This window comes from Lontra canadensis, unplaced genomic scaffold (genome assembly GCF_010015895.1).
Source record: "Lontra canadensis isolate GAN:19392208 unplaced genomic scaffold, GSC_riverotter_1.0 scaffold57, whole genome shotgun sequence".
Taxonomy (NCBI): domain Eukaryota; kingdom Metazoa; phylum Chordata; class Mammalia; order Carnivora; family Mustelidae; genus Lontra; species Lontra canadensis.
Genome location: NW_022631051.1, coordinates 7,874,752 through 7,896,620, shown reverse-complemented (window position 1 = coordinate 7,896,620; position 21,869 = coordinate 7,874,752). Strand labels below are relative to the sequence as shown.

General features: G+C 47.4%; 1 pseudogene; it reads right to left on the bottom strand.

Moving 5' to 3' along the window:
• Window positions 1-16,049: 16,049 nt before the first annotated feature.
• LOC116878311 lies at window positions 16,050-16,961 on the bottom strand (annotated as a pseudogene).
• Between the last annotated feature and the right edge of the window lie 4,908 nt (window positions 16,962-21,869).

Sequence of the window (21,869 nt, the reverse complement as noted above, 5' to 3'; positions counted from 1 at the left end):
CGGGCCCGCCCAGCGCGGGGCGAGGAGCTTGGCAATGGGCTCTCCGCAGCCGAAGGTCGCGGCTTGGCCTTCTGGGAGTGCGCCCCGGTCAGTGCCACCTCGGGGCCCCCGGGGGAAACAGCTCTCGCAGACCGCTGCAGAGGACGGCACCCAGGACTCTCGACCTCCAGCTGCTCCGCGGGTCCGCGGATGGTCGTTGTTAGCCTAGGCTTGCCTTGCCCGTTCTGGGAGTTGGAGAAATTGGCGACATCGCCAGCCAGGATGGCGTGGCTTTGACTGTGAAAAGCCAGATGTGTTGTTTCCAAACCCAGGCCATGCGGGGAGAGGCCGGGGTGGGGCAGGAGATGAGGTGCGGGAGGAGTTACCTCGAGGGCCAGCTGGGTTGGCGCCGGGACTGCAGCCCACGACGTCCCGCTCCAAGCTCCGCAAGCCAGTTGGCAAGGTGAGGGTTAGGGTTAGACAGACACCTGGACACGTAGCCCTTCAGGTGCTTGGGGGGAACCTTGGCTCCCTTCCTTTCAGGTTGCTTCACGGCTGTATCATGGGCATTTGGGAGCAGTAAGAATCGTGTTCAGATCGGAGACGTAAAGGAACCGCTGGACTTTGTTAACAATATTTTAGCTCTAATTAAGGGACTTTCTCAGAGTAAGGAAGGCAAGACAGAAGCAGAGCCAGGGCGGAGGGGGATTTTGTTGAGGGCTTTCTGGCACAAATAACCATCCCAGGAGACGCACTCTGGCTTGTTGTAGACCTCGGAAGCCGGCAGGGGGCTTGTCAGGGATTCTCCGGGGCTCTTACCTACAAAATGGAAGCAGAAGCCTCTAGTAGATTACGGTGTGAAGCAGCAGTCCCTTCATTCCAGCGCTTTAAAAAGTGGAAACTTTCTAGGATATAGAGTTGCTAGTGCTTACTGTCCTGCACATGGTGGAGTGACTGGCTCTGTAAATTATTGGTAACTGCTGGCTGCCCTGTTGTTTCCCAAGAGCTGTAGCCTGCCCTGTGCCTCCCTTCTCTTGACTCAACTCTGTCTTAGCACATTGACTTGGTCACCCAAAACACGCTCCTCTGTCTGCATTCCTCAAGTCAGCTCACAGAAACAAGCACACCCTTCTTCCTCTTCAAGGTCTGTAGGGTCAACAAACCTCATTTGGGGGCGCCAGAGTGGCTCAGTCATTAAGCATCTGTCTTCAGCTCAGGTTATAATACCAGGGTCCTGGGATGGAGCCCCTCGTCAGGCTCCGTGCTCAGTGGGGAGCCTGCTTCTCCCTCTCTCACTCCCCTGCTTGTGTTCCCTCACACATACACACACTCTCTCTCTCTCTCTCTCTGTGTCAAATAAATAAATAAATAAATAAATAAAATCTTTAAAAAACAAACAAACAAACAAACAATAAAAATGAACCTCATTTGACTTGCTGGAAGGTGTGTTGAAGCCAAGAGCAATTTCCTTCCAGAGTCCTGGATTCGAAAGGGCCTGCTGGGAACTCCCCAGACACAGAGCACAGAACTGTGTCTTCTGCTGGATGCCACTGGGGTTGGGGCTTCTCTCGCTGATACCCTGCTATGACCTGAAAGTTTGTGTCCCATCCCCCAATTCATATATCAAAGTCCTCATGCCCAGTGTGATGGTATTAGGAGGTGGGACTTTGGGAAGGTGCTTCAGCCAGGAGGGTGCAATTAATGCCTTCTGAAAGAGGTTCCGAAAAGATCCCTAGCTCCCTCTGTTGTGGGAGGATGCAGCAAGCAGGTCCCAGCTGTGAACCAGGAAGACAGCTCTCACTAGCTCTCACCCTGACTTCTCAGGCTTCCAGGATCCAGAACTATGAGCAGTACATTTCTGTTGTCGATAAGCTATCTCTTCTGGGGTATGTTGGTATAGCAGTCCACAGGGAGGAAAAAGCACACCCCTGGACTGATAGATGAGAATGGGGTCCAGGCAAATCAACTCAATTCACTTTGTAGAAAACTTTTTTTTTTTTAATATTTTATTTATTTATTTGACAGAGAGAGAGAGAGAGAGAGAGGGTGAGAGAGAGCATGAGAGGGAAGGAGGTCAGAAGGAGAAGCAGACTCCCTGCAGAGCTGGGAGCCCCAAGCAGGACTTGATCCCGGGACTCCGGGATCATGACCTGAGCCGAAGGCAGTCGCCCAACCAACTGAGCCACCCAGGTACCCCTAGAAAACTTTGTGTAGTGAAAAATTTCAAATGTGCAGACGTAGAGGCAGAACGTTTTGTGAGCACCCTTGTGCCCAGGGCCCGGATTCAACCACTGTTAACATTTTGACGTATTTGCTTGTTATTTATCTGTATTTTTGTTGCACCCCTTCACATAAAAATCTTCAGCTTGCATCTCTGAAGAAACAAGGACCTTCTCTACATAACACAGTGACATTAGCACTCCTAACAAAATAAAAATGATCTCACAATCACACCTAACACTCAGTGTATAGTCAAGCTACCCAAACATCCCTACCTTATGTATAAGGCACTTTTCTTGTGCCCGAGACACAAGTGAATTAGACCTGTTCTGGAACAGTGAAGATCATGAAGGTCAAGATCACAGGAGATTCTGATACACCAGTAACCAAGCAGGCCACTAGGTGCAATTGATTTGCATATTGTAGGGTCTGGAGAGGCATCTGTATCCTAAGGCACTCAGGGTGGACCTGTTAAGGACTGATGAATGAATAAGGTGCTCTGTTAGCTTTACTACGTGAATGCAAATTGCAAAGGGAACAAAAATGAGGAATTCCACCTGAAGGGTGTCCAGGAAGGGCCCTTGGAGCTGAGGCTTGAAGCATGAGGGTGTATGGGGGGCTCTATCCTGCATTGCTCGGCATGTCTGGCTTCCTGGGTGTGGGGGGGCTTTTAGAGGAGAGCGCCCCATGACCCCTCGGGGCAACCATGCTGGAGTCAATTTGCACAGTTCAGAACGCACAGCGACCATTGCTCTCAGTGGGGAACCAACCGAGGAGGTGGGGGTGACCTGCTCAGACACAGATTTGAGAAGACCACTCCGGGGTGGCTCAGAAGCCAGTCTGAGCTAGAGGGCCTGTAGGTGACCCATGTGACAGATGTCAAGGGCACTGACAGTTGGGGAGGGGAAGGGGAAGGGAACATTTCACAGGACCTGATGAGGGACAAAAAGGAAAGCAGCTGGAGAGAACCTGATATTTCAGAGTCGATAGCTGGAGAGGCAGCGAGGCCCTTCTGGAGAGGGGAAGCATGGGAGACCAAGCAAGGTGGCAGCTGAGATGGACATTAGGCTGAAACCCACTGGCCCATGGGCCATACCAGGTAGAGCTGTGGGCTGGGAACTGCCGCTGGTGGCTCACCCTCAGATGGCCTCAGGGTGAGGTCCTGGCTGGAAGCCAAGGCTGGCCATCTCCCTGTCCGCTCCTAAGTGGGAACCTGTGCCCTAGGAGGGGGTGCGTGGTTGCAGGAGGGTATGTGGAGAGGGAGAGAAGGCCAGGGGCACGTGTTGCTCCTAAGCGTGTGGCGGCCAAGCCCAGGAGACGGTGGAGAAGGAAGTGGGTGAGAGACCTCACGTGCGGGCTGTGAGGGAAGTGCCTTTCTAGCACGTTCCCAGCCTCCAGCTTTCACACAGAGCAGGTTTGGGTTCTGGTGCCCCTTAAAGCAAGTCATAAACACAGAGAATGATGCCTTGGCCATGAGCCAGGTAACAAGAATTTGAAGTGAAATTTCACAACGTTGGGGAGCATTGCTTCTGGTCGACTGCACTGTCATTTTTCTCACTCTTTAACTAAGGAGACCGGGGATCACAATGAGGAGAAAGGAACTGTGGGATCTGGCAGATGTGTTTATATGCAGGAGGGTGGGGCTTCCTAGAGGCTTCCAGAAAGCCAGAGCACACTTTCTTCAGTATCCCAGTAGCTTCTGTTCCTCAGCTAGAGGAATGATAACCGCGGCAGAGTGTCAGGCACACTGGGGGTGTGTGTCCAGCTCTGCCACGTGCTGGGAGTAAGACCCTGGACGAGTCACCCAGGTGGACGTTCAGCTCCCCAGGCAAAGTTATGGCTGGAGGCAGAGCCATGGATCTGAGGGGGTGTGGGGTAAGCTAGCAATCCCTTGGGAGGAGTGGGGCTGGCACGAAACCTCTGTGGGGTGAGGAGGCCTCGGTCTGGACAACTGTTTCTCCATCTAGATTAAAAGCAAAAGTGCCATTCAGTGGGTTAAGCTGCTGCCTTCGGCTCGGGTCGTGATCTCAGGTTCCTGCTCCTCAGGAAACCTGCTTCTTCCTCCCCTACTTCCCCTGCTTGTGTTCCCTCTCTTGCTGTGTCTCTGTCAAATAAGTAAATAAAGCCTTAAAAAAAAAAAAAAAAGCAAAAGTGCTTTTAGATTCTGGAATGGGCATTAAGGTTTAAAATTTCTTCTGTAGCCTGCATAGAAACTTCAGTGTTGAGTTATTGCCTGCCTATGCCACCGTGTCACCCCAGTGCAATGATTCTCAAACTTTTGGGGTTCAAGTTCTCTTAAATAGCTGAGGAAAGCTCTACACCTTTTCTCCAGAAAGTCTCCTAGGATCAACCCTCTTTTTGGGGTTCCACAGGCTCCAGTCTGCGAGTCTCGCCTGGGAGGAAGGGCCCATCCCTCTGGCCCGACGCTGGCCCTCGATGACCAGGCTGTGCCTGGCTGGGAACAACCTGGGGTCATCCGCTCCCTGTCCCTGCCCGACACTCATGTTGGCTGTTTTCATTACTGGGGATGGTTTTTTTCCTTCCAAATATAGGAACAAAGGTGATGTTCTTTTCCGCTGACTTCAATTTGAATTTTTCTCTCCAAAGAAAGTGCCCAAAGAAGCCCGTGTTTTGGGGCTAATTCCAGGGTGAACGGTCCTCGCCTCTCCCAACTGGGCAGAAGGGCAAAGCAGAACTCTGCTTTTCGCAATGAGTTATGTCAACATCAACCACAACACGTCTATAGAAAATAGGGCCAGACTCTTCACACAAATACCTTGTCATGAGGCAGTTTTATGAAAACCTGACAGATAGGGGAACACCTCAGCCAGTCAACAATTCTGGCCTCATTTCTGCCCAGTTCCTCCATCCCATGTGAATCCTTTCATGCCTTTTTCTAGGTAATCATATACATCTGAGTGTTACTTTGGGTATTTGTTTATGTAACTGGTGTTGTATGCAACTTGCCTTTTTCATTCACCAGTACGTAGTTCTTCCTGTCTTAGTACGCATTGCCCACCTCTGACTTTTGAACTTCTGCACTGTGATTCACAGCATGGATATAACCTGTTATTCGCAACATCTCCCCTCTTGCTCCATTTTGAGCTGTTTTTAATGGTTCATGAGTAGAAACAGTGCTGGGCTAAACATTGTCATAAATGCATCCCGTGTGCATGGGTGTTTCTCTGGGGTGTAACACCAAGAAATGGAACCGTTGGCTCTTAGGCTGTGCATTTTTTTTTTTTTTGAAGTGGACTCCTCACCCCGCACAGAGCCCAACACAGGGCTTGAACTCATGAGCCTGAAATCAAGACTCGCATGTTCTACCAACTGAGCCAGGCGAGTGCCCCAGGGCATATGCACGTTTTAAAGATTTTATTTATTTATTTGTCAGAGAGAGAGAGGGAGAGAGAGCAAGCACAGGCAGACAGAATGGCAGGCAGAGGCAGAGGGAGAAGCAGGCTCCCTGATGAGCAAGGAGCCCGATGTGGGACTCGATCCCAGGATGCTGGGATCATGACCTGAGCCGAAGGCAGCTGCTTAACCAACTGAGCCACCCAGGCGTCCCATATGCACGTTTTAAAATGCGAGTAGATACTACTTTCTTATTTCCGACTGCCGAGGGCCCTTTCCCTGTTGTTGCTGCATTGGTGCTTAAGCTGACAGGCAGGCCTCGCTGGACGGCCCTTCTTCCCACTTCTTCTTCTTCTTCCCTTTTTTTTTTTTTTTTAAAGATTTTATTTATTTATTTGACAGAGAGATAGAGACAGAGCACAAGTAAGCAGAGTGGCAGGTAGAGGGAGAAAGAGAAGCAGGCTCTCTGCTGAGCAGGGAGCCTGATGCGGGGCTCCATCCCAGGACCCTGGAATCATGACCTGAGTTGAAGGCAGCAGCTCAACCAACTGAGCCACCCAGGCGCCCCCTTCCCACTTCTTTTTTTTTTTTTTTTAATTTTTTTTTTTAAAGATTTTATTTATTTATTTGACAGACAGAGATTACAAGTAGGCAGAGAGGCAGGCAGAGAGAGAGGAGGAAGCAGGCTCCCTGCTGAGCAGAGAGCCCGATGTGGGGCTCGATCCCAGGACTCTGAGATCATGACCTGAGCTGAAGGCAGAGGCTTTAACCCACTGAGCCACCCAGGTGCCCCTTCCCACTTCTATTAAACTGTTTTCATTACAGTAATAATTTAATAGCTGGCATTATGCTTTTCTTCATAACTTATTCAAAAACTTACCTTTTTAAAGCATGCAAAACTGGTTTTCAAAAATGAAAAAAGAGTGACTTGTGAGGAATAGGCTTAAGGAAATGTTAAAACTCACTAAATGATCAAAGGAATATAAATTTTTAAAAAAGATTTATTTATTTGACAGAGAGACAGAGAGGGAACATAAGCAGGGGGAGTGGGAGTGGGAGAGGGAGAAGCAGGCCTCCTGCTGAGCAGGGAGCTGAGCTGAGCCAGATGTGGGACTTGATTCCAGGATCCTGGGATCATGACTTGGGCCTAAGGCAGACACCCAACAGACTGAGCCACCCAGGTGCCCCATGAGGATATAAATTTTAAAAATAAACAGATGCCATCTTCTGTCTCCTATCCTTTAGTAAATATTTTTTTTAAAAACCAACACTGGTTGGGGTGCCTGTGTGGCTCAGTGGGTTAAGGCTTCTGCCTTTGGCTCAGGTCATGAACCCAGGATCCTGGGATGGAGCCCCATGTCCGGCTCTCTCTCTCTGCTCAGCGGGGGAGCCTGCTTCCCTTCCTCCCTCTGCCTGCCTCTCTGCCTACTTGTGATCTGTCAAATAAATAAATAAATCTTTAAAAAATAAAATAAAATAAAAACCAACACTGATGAGAGAGCAGTAAAATAGGAATTTATCCTCTTCCTGCTGGTTGTTGTATAAACTGTTCCACTTCTTTGGAAAGTAATTCAAGAGTATGTATATGAACATGAAAAATGATCTTTACCCTTGATCTGTTCATTCCGCTTCAGGGAATCGATTCGGGTAAATCCTGGTATCATTCATGTGTGTTTTATCTTCTCCATCGGCCCCTAAACTCCCTGCATCTCCCACCAACCCTCCCACCAACCGGGTACCCCAGGGGGGATCCAGCCAAGGCTGCCACATCACAGAGCTCAGACCACGCCCACACACCCTCAGTTGCCCCTCCCATTCCTTCCCTGCAGCCTGCCTGAGCTTTAGTCCCTGGTTTGGGGAGCGGGCTGGGGGGCTCCACTTCCTCTCTGTAGAAAAGATCCTCTCTGACCTTGTCTGGTTGAGGAAACCCACTCTGGCCTCTCCCCTGCGTAGTTCAGAGTCTCACGGGGTGGGTGGAGCCCAGACCTCGAGGCCTAGAGGCAGGCAAGCTCCCACCTCCGCTGGTGGGTGTCCAAGCCCCCCAGGACTCGGGGTGCTCCCTGCCGGCCAGGGTGCGCCCTGCCTGTGAGAACTTGAGGCTTCAGCCCATTGATGGGATGGGTCTTGTTGTCAGGACAGACCACCCCCGGCCGGAACAGCAGGGCCTTGTGCGAAAACAGCGCGGTTTGGACACTTCGAGGGGATTTATAGCAGAGCAATCAATAAAGCCTGTGTTTCAGGCTCTTTCACTTCACGAATCAGTCCGCACATTCATTAAGTGAGGTGTCTGGATTCAAGGGCTGTGCACTCAGAAAGGAGGGAAGCTTTCGTGCAAAAGAAACAAACAAAATACCAAACTGACTCTCAGGCCCCTGGGATCCAGACCTGAGCCACCCAGGCGCCCTGAAGCCTGTCTTTTTAAGTTGCTCAGAAAACTACTAATAACATTTGCCTTAGTGGATGGCACTGGGGGATAAGAGAGAGATGAAGAGGAAATGTAATTTGTATTCTATAATCTTTTGTATTTTGTGAACTTCGTACCTTTTAATTTAGAACACGTACATGTATTACCAATTCAAAATATTAATGGATCAGTGTGTTTGTTTTTGTTTTTGTTTTTGTTTTTAATTGAGAGGGAGTGCATGAGAGTGGGGGAGGGGTAGAGGGAGAATCTTAAGCAAACTCCATGCCCAGTGCCAAACCCCACACAGGGCTCCATCTCACAAGCCCAAGATCATGACCTGAGCTGACATCAAGAGTTGGATGCTTAAATGACTAAGCCACCCAGGCACCCTGATCAGCGTTATTTTTCAAAATTTAGCTCCAAGTACGCCTGGGTGGCTCAGTCTGTTGAGCGGCTGCCTTCGGCTCAAGTCAGGAAACAACAGATGTTGGCAAGGATGCAGAGAAAGGGGAACCCTCCTACACTGTTGGTGGGAATGCAAGCTGGTGCTGGAAAACAGTATGGAGGTTCCTCAAAAAAATTGAAAATAGAGCTACCCTACAACCCAGCAATCGCCCTACTGGGTATTTACCCCAAAGATACAAATGCAGTGATCTGAAGGGGCACGTGTACCTGAGTATTTATAACAGCAATGTCCACAATAGCCAAACTATGGAAAGAACCTAGATGTCCATTGACAGATGAATGGAGAAATAAGATGTGGTGTACACACACACACACACACACACACACACACACACACACTCAATGGAATATTATGCAGCCATCAAAAGAAATGAAACCTTGCCATTTGCAATGACATGGATGGAACTAGAGGGTATTATGCTGAGGGAAATAAGTCAATCAGACAAAGACAATTATCATATGATCTCTCTGATATGAGGAATTTGAGAGTCAGGGCAGGGTGTTCTGGGTGTAGGGAAGGAAAAAATGAAACAAGATGGGATCGGGAGGGAGACAAACCATAAAAGACTCTTAATCTCACAAAACAAACTGAAGGTTGCTAGGGGGTGTGGGGATGTAGGGATAGGGTGGTTGGGTTATGGACATTGGGGAGGGCATGTGCTATGGTGAGTGCTGTGAAATGTGTAAGCTTGATGATTCACAGACCTGTACCCCTGGGGCAAATAATACGTTATATGTTAATAAAAAATATAATAAAAAAGAAAAACCATACAATTATCTCAGTAGATGCAGAGAAAGCATTTGACAAAATTCAATAACCGTTCATGATAAAAACTCTTAGCAAAATAAACACAGTGAAGAATTTCCTCAAGCTGATTAAGGGCATCTACAAAACAAAACAACTACACTGGACTTCATGAAAATGTAAAACTTTCACGCATCAAAGGGCACTAGCAGGAAAGTGAAAAGACAACCCACAGAATAGGAGAATATATTTGTAAGTCATATATCTGACAAGGTTCTAATATCTAGAATACATAAAGAATTTTAACAACTTGGGGCACCTGGGTGGCCCAGTGGGTTAAAGCCTCTGCCTTCGGCTCGGGTCATGATCTCAGGGTCCTGGGATTGAGCCCCACATCGGGCTCTCTGCTCAGCGGGAAGCCTGCTTCCTCCTCTCTCTCTCTCTGCCTGCCTCTCTGCCTACTTGTGATCTCTGTCTGTCAAATAAATAAATAAAATCTTTAAAAAAAAAAAAAGAATTTTAACAACTCAACCATAAAAATAACTCAATTAAAAAAATAATCAAAGAACAGAAACAGACATTTTCCCAAAGAAGATATACAAATGACCAATAAGCACATGCAAAGATGTTCAACATAATTAGACATTAGGGAAATGCAAATCGAGACCAAAATGAGATACTACTTTACACCCAATAGGATAGCAATTAAAAAAAAAAAAAAAAGGAAAACAAGTGTTGGTGAGTATGTGGAGAAACTGGAAGAGTTTTGCATTGAGGCTGGAAATGCAAAATGATACAGGTGCTATGGAAAGCCATATGGTGGTTCCTCAAAAAATTAAAAATAGAATTACCATAGGATCCAGCAACTTTACTTCTGGGTATAAACACAAAAGAATTCAAAGCAGGGACTCAAACAGATATTTGTACATTTATGTTTATAGCAGCCTTATTCACAACAGTCAAGAGGTGGAAGCCACCCAAGTATCTGTAAAGGGATGATTGAATAAGCAAAATGTGGTATACCCATCCAAGGGAATGTTATTCTGCCTTCAAAACGAAAGAATTCTGACACATTCTACAACATGAATGAGCCTGGAGAACATTACACTGAATGGAATAAGCCAGTCACAGAGGGACAAATACTATGTGATTCAACTGCTATGAAATAGTAGTCAAATTCGTAGTGACAGAAAGTAGAATAGAGGTAACCTGGGGCTAGGGAAAGGGAAGGAATGAGAAGTTATTTTGTTTGTTTGTTGTTGTTGTTGTTGTTTTAAAGAGTTATTTATTTGAGAAAGACATGGAGAGAGAGAGGGTGTGCACACAGCAAGGGGAGGGGCAGAGGGAGAGAGAATCAAGCAGACTCCCTGCTGAGTGTGGAGCCTGACCCGGGGCTTGATCTCATCACCCATGAGATCATGACCTGAACCAAAACCAAGAATCTGGCATTTAACTGACTGGGGGGCTTTTTATTTTTTATTTTAAAAATAATTTTAAAATTTCAATTCCAATATAGTTAATGTAGAGTATTATATTGGTTTCACGTGTACAATATAGTGATTCAACAATTCTATACAACACTCCGTGCTCATCATGATTAAGTGTGAGAAGTTAACATTTAATGGATACAGAGTTTCAGCTTGGGATGATGAAGAAATTCTGAAAATGGTTAGTGGTGATGAATGCACAACCGTGGGAGTGTGTTAATGTTATTGAACTACATATACCTAAAAATGACTAAAATGGTAAAATTTTACATTATATATATTTTACCACAATAAAAAAATAACAAAAACAATGACAAAATACTTGAGTAGAAATCTAACAAAATATGTTCAAGACCTGTTTTCTGAAAACCATAAAACACGGACAAAGAAATCAAGGAAGATATAAATAAATGGGGACCAGACCTCTTGTTTGTGCATTCAATATTGTTCAGTACTGATAAGATACCAGTTCTGTCCAAACTGATCTACAGATTCAATGCAACCCCAATCAAAATGCTATCAGGAATTCTTTCTTTTAGAAAATCAACAAGGTGATTCCAAACTTTAGGTGGAAAGTCAAAGGAGCCAAAAGAATTTTGAAAAAGAAGAATAAAATTAAAAGACTCACTTTACCTGACTTAAAGACTTACTATAAAGCTGCAGTCATGGACACAGTGCGATATTGGTGAAAGGAGAGACACACTGACCAAAATGGACCAGAAGAGAGTTCAAAAATAGATCCATATGTATATGGTCAACTGATCAACAAAATGCAAAGTCCATGAAAAAAAGATAGTCTTTCAACAAATGATTCTGGAATGTTGGCTGTCCATGTGAAAGAATGAACTTTGATCCATGCCTCGGACCATATACAAATATAACTCAACCTGGATCACAGACCTAAAGGTACAACCTAAAACTATAACCCTTCTGGAATATAAAATAGGAGAAAAATATTCTGAGCTTGGGTTAGGCAGAGATTTCTTAGCTACAATGTCAAAGTCATGAACCATAGGAGAAAAAAATGATAAACTGAACTTTATAAAAATTAAGAATGTTTGCTCTGGGGTTGTTAGGAAAATGAAAAGTCAAGCCATGGATGTGGAGAAAGTATTTGCAAATTACATATCTGATAAAGGTTTTCTTTCTTTTCAAGATTGTATTTATTTGTCAGAGAGAGATAGCATGGGCGGGTGGGGAGGAGCAACAGGCAGAAGGAGAAGCAGGCTCCTTGCTGAGCAAGGAACCCAATGCGGGGCTCCATCTCAGGACCCTGAGATCATGACCTGAGCCAAAGGCAGCTGCTCAGCCATCTGAGCCACCCAGGCCTCCCTCTGATAAAGGTTTTCTTTTCTTTTCTTTTCTTTTTTTTTAAGATTTTATTTATTTATTTGACAGAGAGAGAGATCACAAGTAGGCAGAGAGGCAGGCAGAGAGAGAAGAGGAAGCAGGCTCCCTGCGGAGCAGAGAGCCCGATGCGGGGCTCGATCCCATGACCCTGGGACCATGCCCTGAGCCGAAGGCAGAGGCTTTAACCCACTGAGCCACCCAGGCACCCCTGATAAAGGTTTTCTAAGTAACTCAATGACAAGAAAAGAAACAACTCAATAGAAAATGGGCAAGAGATTTGGAGAGATACTTCACTAAAGAAGATAATTCATGTACAAATAAGCACACTAAAAGAAAGTCAGCATTATTAGTCATTTGAGAAATGCAAATTAGAATTATGATGAGGTACCATCTATTAGGATGGTGATATTTATTTGTGTATTTATGTATTTATTTTTGAAGGATAAAGAGTGTGAGCGGGGGGTGGGGTGGGGTGGGGAGGAGCAGAGGGAGAGGGATAAAGAGAATCCCAAGCAGACTCCACGCTTGGCACAACGAACCTGAGATCATGACCGCCTCCCACCTGACTGGGCCACCGAGGCACCCCAGGATGGGGCAAGTTTAAAATTTAAAAACAATTCTGACATGGGGTGCGATCTTGGGGTTGTGAGTTCAAGCCCCACGTGTGGTGTGGAATTCACTTAAAAAAAAACCACACAATGAATCCGACAATACCCAGTGCTGATAGAGCGTTTGGAGCAGAGCAACAGGAGGAACTCTTGTGCATGGCTGCTGGGAATGCAAACTGGGCAATAGCTCTGCAGCTTCTTTTAAGTTAAACTGTCAACCAGACAACTCAGCAATCCCATCTCGAGGTACTTACCCAGGGGTCTAGAAACTCATGTTCACGTAGAAGCCTGTAGGTGGATATAGATAGCAGCTTTACTCATGATGACCCCAAACTGGAAATGACCACCCAAATGTGCCTCAACTGGGCATGCATAAACAGACTGGTATACCTGTACAAGAGACGACTTCCAGGCAGGAAAAAGGCATGAATTTCTGCTGCATATGCAACGACACACTTGAGCCCGAAATGCCTTTTGCTAAGGGAAAGAAGCCAGACTCCAAAGACTACGGACTGTGTAATCCCATTTATATGACATTTTGGAAAAGGCAAAAATACAGCCACCCCAGGAGCTGGGGTTGGGGAGAGAGTGACTACAAAGGGTGTACCGGGGAATTTTCTGGGGGTGGGGAGTTTGATGGTCTGGTTGAAACTCTTGGCTGTGGTGGTAGTAACACAACTATATGCATTGTCAAGTTTTGCAGAGATGCATATTATAAAGGGTGAGCTCTACCATTCGAAAATCATACTTCAATTTAAAAAAAAAAACTAGTAATAGAGCAAAATAGTATCACTCTGGAAATCTCTTTAGTGGCTTTTTTGTTTGTTTGTTTGTTCTAAGATTTTATGTGATAGAGAGCACATTGTTGATCAAGGAGCCCAATGTGGGGTTTGATCCCAGGGCTCTGGGATCATGACCTGAGCCAAAGGCAGACAGTTAACCCACTGAGCCACCCAGGCTATCTTCCTGTCACCTTTTACTACCTTTTCTTCATTGATCTTGCTGCTATTCAGAAATTCATCAGAGGCCAGTGCAGTAACAGGGTAGGGCACCCATACCAAGCACTGAATCCCTACAGTGATCCTGGGTGAGCAAAAAGCTCATGCTTTTCTCAAAGCCTAAATTGTGTCTTTGGAGGCAATGTAGAAACACAGTTGGAAGTTATTCCAAGCCAAAAGACAGCAAAGGTCATCTTTTGTATGTGCCCAGGGACAAGATCCTCTGGACCGAAGCAGTAGTGGCTCTTTCTTACACAACAACTCCTGGCCCCATTTGGCTCCTGGTTTGGCCCTCCACCCCCACCTGGGGTGCTCCAGAAAGCCTGCAGGGAAGGATGAGGTGTGTCTCTATTGCCAGCCACAAGATGGCAGTAGACACCCCACTCTCCCAGGCATTGCGGGACCTAGAGAGTGCATGGCCAACAGGACCGGTTTTTCGCCCACCTGCTGTCATCTCTCTTGCCCCACACCAGTCCTCCTCCTCACATTCTAGGCTTTGCAAAAAGTTTCTCTAGCCATAGCTGTCAATAGGCACATTGGTGATAACCCTGGGGAAGCCCTGAGGTTTATACACACATCTGGTGGTTTGCAAGCTTGGATAATGCTCTAGACAAGACAAGATTATGGCCAATGTATCCAATCGCTTAGGGCTTTTCAGAATTTGGAGTAGCAATTATGTCGTATTTGCATGTCCTGCACATAGATCCGACATGGGTACAGCTTCCTGTGTCCCCTAACAAGACCTTACAAATCTGCTGGAGAGCGCAAAACCGGCTTCAGGTGCACTTACAAGCTGGGAAGCGAGGGATTTGGCTTCCACTGGAAACACCATTTCCCCATATCCTTACCACCGGAATGGGGACTGCAATTCCCCTCCAGCCAGGGCCCCGGGATGACTGCATTCTGTCGCAGAGCAGGGTTTAATCTCACTGCTGCCTCAGGAATAAGATACTACATTTAGATAAATCTATACTTTTATGTTCACGCTTTGTAGAACAGTGACCTTTGACAGAAACTGCTTCCCTGCGTGGCTTCGTAGTTTTCATTGATTCTAAAACAAGCTATGTGTCTTGAATGGATCTACTCATTCCTTCTAGGTATCAAGTACATTTGAACTACGCCATTACTAAGAGATTGTTTTGTAACTTTCATACTTGTATGGGACTTGTCACCTTTTAAACTCTACCACCAACCTGTGGAATTTAACCTGACAGGTGTGTGCTCCAGTCCTTTGGCAAATAGGGAATCTGCTCAGGTAGCTTTGATGGTGTCTCATTATTATAAGACAAATCATGGTCTTCAGCATGGCTCCTAGGGCCCCATGACTTTCTTACAGTTCATGGTGCCTGGTATTGGGTAAGTAAGCCTTCACTGGATGCTCACTACAGATTATGATTTCTTTTTAAACTTTTTAAAAAATAAATATATTTATTTGACAGACAGAGATCATAAGTAGGCAGAGAGGCAGGCAGAGAGGGGGAAGCAGGCTCCCTGCTGAGCAAAGAGCCCGATGTGGGGCTCGATCCCAGGACACTGAGATGATGACCTGAGCTGAAGGCAGAGGCAGAGGTGCCCCTGATTATGATGATTTCTCTGGCCTCCCTGCTTGCTGCCCTCACTCCTCTCTCCCACCCTCTGGTCACACCGGCCACGGGCTGGTGCTGAATTTACTACACACTGTCATGTTGACTCAGCGTCTTTGTTCATGTGATTTCTTCTGCTCAGATTGCTTCCCTTTGTCCATTCCAAATCCTAACTCATCCTTCAAGACTCAGCTCAGATGTTACCCCTCCCATCAGGCCTTCTGGTGTCCTTCCCCTCTGACACATTTCTCCTGTCCATTGTCCCCCAGCACCTTGTTCTTGTGTTTTTACAACATTGATCTTTGATAATCTTACCTTCCTGTTTGTATACATCTTTACTTCAAGTACTTCTTGAGGATGGGAATCACGTCTTATTATGAGTAACTTAGCTCAGAACTGAATTGGGTAGATGTAAAAACAAGAACAAACATTTCCTATGAGTCCTTTTGTCTGGCCAAAAATGGTGCTGAGAGCACTACGGATCATTTACTCCTTGCCCTATAAGTAGATGATGTTATTACCTATTTTACAGATGATGAAACCGAGGCACAGAGAATACTAAAAGCCTAAGGTCTTACATAGCAAATAAGTAGCGTTGCTGGGAGATGTTCAATAAATGATTATCAGCATGCTGAATGGAGTTGAATTAAGATTTTTCCTATTCTGGGAAGATGTTTAAAAAAAAAAAAGCCATGGTCCCTGTCCTTGAAATACTTAATTGGCAACACCCTTTTTTTTCCCCAAGCATTTTTTTTTTTAATTAACGAAAGGGATTGAAACACTCAAATGCAAAGGCACTGTGGGACTCAAAACGCTCCAGTTTCTAAGTTGCAGAATCAGCACATACTGGAAAAATTCAATGATATTTGAAAATGTAAGATGAACTCTTTTTCTTGAGTTCCTTTCCTTGCATTTATAAATGGAGAGAGGGGCCCATCTGTTTGAGGGATTCTGTAGCCTTGGCAGGTTCTTTTAACTTGTACTGCACCATCTTGAATGCCAGTGCTTTGATTTCTTATGCAGGAAGTGAAGAAACCGCGGACCCTTAACAGCTGATACCTATGAATCCTGTTGAGTGACGACAAAGTATGCAGAAAAGACCATGGAGTTTGCAAATGTGCTGAGGTTTGACACTGGTGCCATCACATCCCAGGAGCACACCCAGTGGGGGGAGCCAGACCACTGCATGTCCCCTTCCCCCCACCCCCCACCCCATTGACTGACGGTGGCTGATTTTGGCTTCTGAGTGAGATTCCTGCTTTTATCTGTTGGAGAGGCTGGGGCTGTCCCACCAGGTGGTGGGTTTTCTCTAGTGAATGGAGCTCTCTCTTTTTCTCAAAGTCTTCTAAATGCAAAGCTGGAAACAGTCTGTGAACCAAAGATTTCACATTTTCCATCTCAGTAGCCTGCTCCATATTGAGTTTTTTCCTTCTTGGGGCACCGTACCTCTTGAGGCATTTTTTGTTAATGACAAGTTTAAAACCATATATTAGCAAAATTTCCATCAAGGTAGAAGCTGGAATTTCACTGCCATGGGCTGTGAAGATGGCTGCAATTTGACGCCATTATCTTCATTTGGTAGGTCCCGGAAGAAGGACCCGACTGTTGATAACATGGGTTTGACCACAAATTGACAGCGCGCCTTTCTGGATGGCGAAGTAAGTGTTAATAACAAGGGAAGCCCGTGTCTATCATGAATGGTTCCTTCATCAGGGGGCACCACTCTACTCTGAAGACCTGAGTGATAGTGTTGTAGATTTCCACACAGTTTCACTAGCCGCAGTGCCATGCTCGGCCCTAGGGTCCAGGGGGCAGCAACAGCCCTGAGCATCCCTGGTGCTGGGACACAGGCTCCAGCCCGGGTCAGCGAGTCCTGGTCAGCAGGGATGGCGGGGAGACTCTTTAACTTGCAAAACTCTGCATGTCAGTGTCCAGAAGCAGGGCTCCCATTCCATCATTTATTATTATTATTTTTTAAAGATTTTATTTATTTGTTTGACAGAGAGAGATACAGCGAGAGAGGGAACACAAGCATGGCGAGTGGGAGAGGGAGAAGCAGGATTCCCACAGAGCAGGGAGCCTGATGTGGGGCTTGATCCCAGGAGCCTGGCATCATGACCCCAGCTGAAGGCAGACACTTAATGACTGAGCCAGCCAGGCAGCCCTCCCATTCCATCTTAAATTTCACTTAAAGTCATTAAATGCCTTTTCTCAAGTTACTACTGTAGCCAGGAAAAACAAAAACCACCTCCTGTCGAACACTTGATTAAACTCTGGATGAACTCGTTCAGTTCCATCTTGTTCTCTTATTGGACTCAGATTTTACATCGTATCTTTACTTTGGCCATGACCTATGCTGACAATTTTCGGTTACCCACACACTGCAGCATACATATTACATAGAATAATGGCATTTACTCCGTCACGATTCCTACATCCCGTGTCCCCACAGTCATGGGTACAGAAGAGCGGAGCAGGTAAGTTCCGCCTGCCGTCCAGGGACAGACAGCTCAAATCACACCCTAAGTTTCAGGGTCAGCTCCGAGCCTAAATGGTTTTTACAGGGCGCCCACGCCTGCGAGCACCTGTGGCCTCGGGCGCCACCCAGTTCGCCACCGCCGACAGCAGGGGGCGGCCTCCGCCCAGCGCCGCGTGGCCGAGCTCCCCGGCCCCAGGTCTAGGGGCGCAGAGAATCACTCCCGGGGCGGGGCAGGGGGGTGCCGGGCCAGTTTCCCCAGAAGCTAAGCTCCTCTCTGGGGAATTTGGTGCAAAAGGTTAGGTCCTCAGAAGTCACTGCCCAGTGGTGAGACTGCGCCTCCTATGACCCCCGCGGCCTGGGCTCCATGAAGGAGAGGGGAGCTCAGGTGGGAGGCGGGGCTCCCGGGAAATAAGTGTAGTCAGCGGCCTCGAAGCTTTGGTGCGTCAGAATTTGTCGTGAGACCATAATGCGGGACACCCTTTGACCGCAGGAAGCTGCTTGCGACATTCTTCCCAGGCTCGGGAGCCTAACTGCCGCTGGTCCTTAAGAAGGACACACCCTGGGGCGCCTGTGGGGCTCAGTGGGTTAAAGCCTCCGCCTTCGGCTCAGGTCATGATCCCAGGGTCCTGGTATCTAGCCCCGTGTCGGGCTCTCTGCTCGGCGGACACCCTGCTTCCCTTCCTCTCTCTGCCTGCCTCTGCCTACATTTGATCGATCTCTCTGTCAACAACAACAACAACAACAAACTTAAAAAAAGAAAAAAAGAAGAAGGACACACCCTGTCCAGATACCTCTTTCTCTAGCCCCAGACCTTTCTGCTCTGGGGAGTCACCTGGATACCTTAGTGCTGGCATGGTTTCAGTAGAATGAAGAATCAGAATCCCCGAAGATCTAAAGGACATGCTGAGAAGAAGGGGCATGCTACAAGGGGCAAAAGAAAAAGCCTTCTGTGTAATTCTAAAAAGCTCCCTCCTGACCAGGGAGGCGTATCTTCATAGCAACACATGTGATTAAGGACTTTGACTTCGTTTTAGTTGTTGAAAATCAAAAAGAAAAAACTGCATGCCTACTGTGTGTGTGACTTAAGTCATTAATATTTTTTTCAAAAAAAATATTTATTTAGAGAGAGAGCGGGGGAGAGGGGCAGAGGGAGAGAGAAGGAGAGAATACTGAGCAGACTTCCTGCTACGGTCAGAGCCTTGGAGGGGTGGATTGAGTGTTGGGGGAGTGGGCTCGATTTTAGGACCCTGAGATCATGGCCCAAGCTGAAATCAAGAGTCGGATGCTCAACAGACTGAGCCCCCCAGTTGTCCCTTAAGTCATTATTATGTTAGTGAGACTCACTCTTTTCCAGGCCAGGGAGGCTGGAGACCTGGCCCTCTGTGCTATGTGGGTCCTGCAGCATGAGAAGGGTGGGGAGCTGCCTCCCTGTCCAGGGCAGAGGCCTTGGGGGCACCCTGCTGATGTTCCACCTGAGACGTGGAGAACTGAAGAAGTCACACCGTGAAAACACTTCTGCTAAATGGCCATTGGAGGCTGAAACCCAAAACAAGGAGGAAAGGGCTTTTCATTAACCTAACCCTTTACTGAAATGGTTTCGGTGAATCTGGTCCAGGTGCCAGATGTGCACAGAGTTGGGGTGAGAAGCAAGGCCATCCTGGGGGATGGGGAGGGGACAGAGGTCATGCCCATGCTGAGTCAGGACATCTGGACCCAGGCAGGCGATATGGGATTGCACAGCAGTTCGGCATATCAGAATGACCCTGCGCCCTTCCTGCCCCTGCACAGCTTCCTCCTCCCCCAGGGCTGATGGGGGAGCTAAATGACTGATACTGTTGCTTTTCTGGCGGTGACCCCGTCAGGTATACCCCCAGTCTACTGTAAGGACAGTGACTGGTGGGATCTGTAGCATAGAGACCGGGTGATTCACCTGAGCGGGAGGCCGGACCAGGGGATTCCTATGCCTCCCCCATCCCCCCTGGGAGACTCCCTCGTTAGGCTGAAGAAGCCTCCAGGAGACATTGTCAAAGCCCCAGATAGGTTATGCATGAATGCATTCAATCATCTTACAGAACAGAGGACAACCTGTGACATGCCTCATGAACCATGGACGTTGCCTCATGGAATGGCAGCTCACCTACCCAGCGCTGGAGAGGTCTAGTGACAAAAGCACTCTCTTGAGTGTTTTCAGCATGAAGGGCTGCTTTGCTTAGCGCTAAAGGCCCTGCGAATTGGCCCTGGTGTTTTTAGTATCACCTTCCTGTCCCTGTCCTGGATGACACTGTGCCCCTCCCCCACCATGCCCACTTGGTCCACACTCCCACTTTACCTGGAATGCTCCGCTCCTGATTCCTGACCAAGCCCTCCCCCGCCCCCCCCGCAACTCAGCAACTCACCTCCTCAAACTCATAGCCATCATCACTGCCTCCAGGAAGCCTGAGCCATGCTCAAGCGTTCTCCCGGAGCCCTGTGTAAGCCCGTCCTGCCAGCCCTCTCCAGTGGGACTGTGCAGTGCTGGTCACTGGAGGGCAGGGGCTCCAAGGTTACCCTGACCTACATTTGTTTTTTCCCCAACTCAATACACAGCTTTTATTGAATCTTTAAAATACCACAAGTAAGTCCGAGGACTCACTGGACATCTTGCTGTTTCTGCATCTGGACCATTTAAATCTTATTCATCAGCCGTCTCTTGAAGTGTTTCTTTTCAGAAACATAGATACCATCCCCAAGCTTTCTGGTACCCTTGTCTTTCTCTGTTGGGACTTGCTGAATCAAAGCAGTTGACTTTGATACAAGTTCAAGGTTGTTTCAAGAATTAACTCATCTTTCTGGGCCTGAGAGACTGAGCAGGCAAGGCTGGGCCTCAGGCACACCCTGCAGCTGTATTTTTTTTTGCCCAAGAAACGGCCGACTTCAACAAGAGAACGATTCTTCTGAATAATGATGCTGATGGGAAAGCGAGCAGACCAGACCGTACGTTTTGCTGGAAGCCTGGTGTGACACTCTCGCTCATCTGTATGTGAGCACAGATGTGTGAACGGTAGCCAGGTCCTTTCTGGTTCCCCACCATTGGTAACCTGGAGCCTCTCCTTTTCCTTCTCAAGGGGGTGGAGTTCTGCACCGCTGTGATCCAGGTCTCTCTTGGCAGCTTCCTCTGGGCCCTTCGTGATAACAGCGCGTCTCTGCGGAGTCATGCCAACATTTTCTGGAAGGTTGACAGTCTGATTGCGGAGATGGTCTTCATTCTTGGAATGGGTGTAGAAGAGCCAGAGATAGATGAACCGTTGCAGACAGGAACCTCTGATCTCCAAGGGTGTAAAGGAAGGGAAGCCTGACGGGTGCTGGGGCAGAGGGAGAGGTCAAAGCCGTGGAGCAGGAAGGCTTCGGCTCCTGCAAATCTGTCTGTTCTTGGGGTGCGTCTATTGGATGCAGTCATGAGCATACAGGTTCATATACTCTGCCTGAGCCCGGGAGCAGCCCAGTTGAACCCAGAGAGGCTCCACAGGGTGGCTTGGAGTCACGCAGCTGGTGAGCGGCGCCCATGGGCACAGCTCTGCGCTTCCCACCATCTACAGGGAACACAAAGGGTTGGTTCAGAAGGCCTGCTGCTTCTGGTAATCATCCAGGCTTTTAGGCCACTGATTTGGTTCTTTGCTTATGCTTTTAAAAGCCTGTTCTAAGGGCGCCTGAGTGGCTCAGTAGGTTAAGTCTCTGACTCTTGATTTTGGCTCAGGTCATGATCTCTGGCTCGTGGGGTCCAGCCCACTACTGGACTCAGGGCTGCTGAGCATGGAGCCCACTTGGGATTCTCTCTCTCCCTCTGGCCCTCCCCTGAGCTCTCTCTCTCTCTCTCTCAATAAGAAAAGAAAAAAAAGTCTATTCTATTTATAGCTTGCCTCCATGGAAAAAAGCATGATGATTAAAGCGTGTTGCATACTTTAATGTGGTTACTGCTGAGGAAAGCAAGGGAGGTATTTTCTGAGATTGCCTAAAGTCCTGAGTGCAGAATAATTATGGAACTGATTGTGAATGGCTTAACGAGTCAGGCAAAGCCTGTGTAAACCTTGGTGTAATCTACCTAAATATTTCTAGCTTTCTCCAATACCTGAACAATTCCATTTGGCTGTGAAAGCTGCCATGATCCACCCCCCCCCCCAAATATTTAATTGTCAAAGAAATATCACCTGGCATTTCACA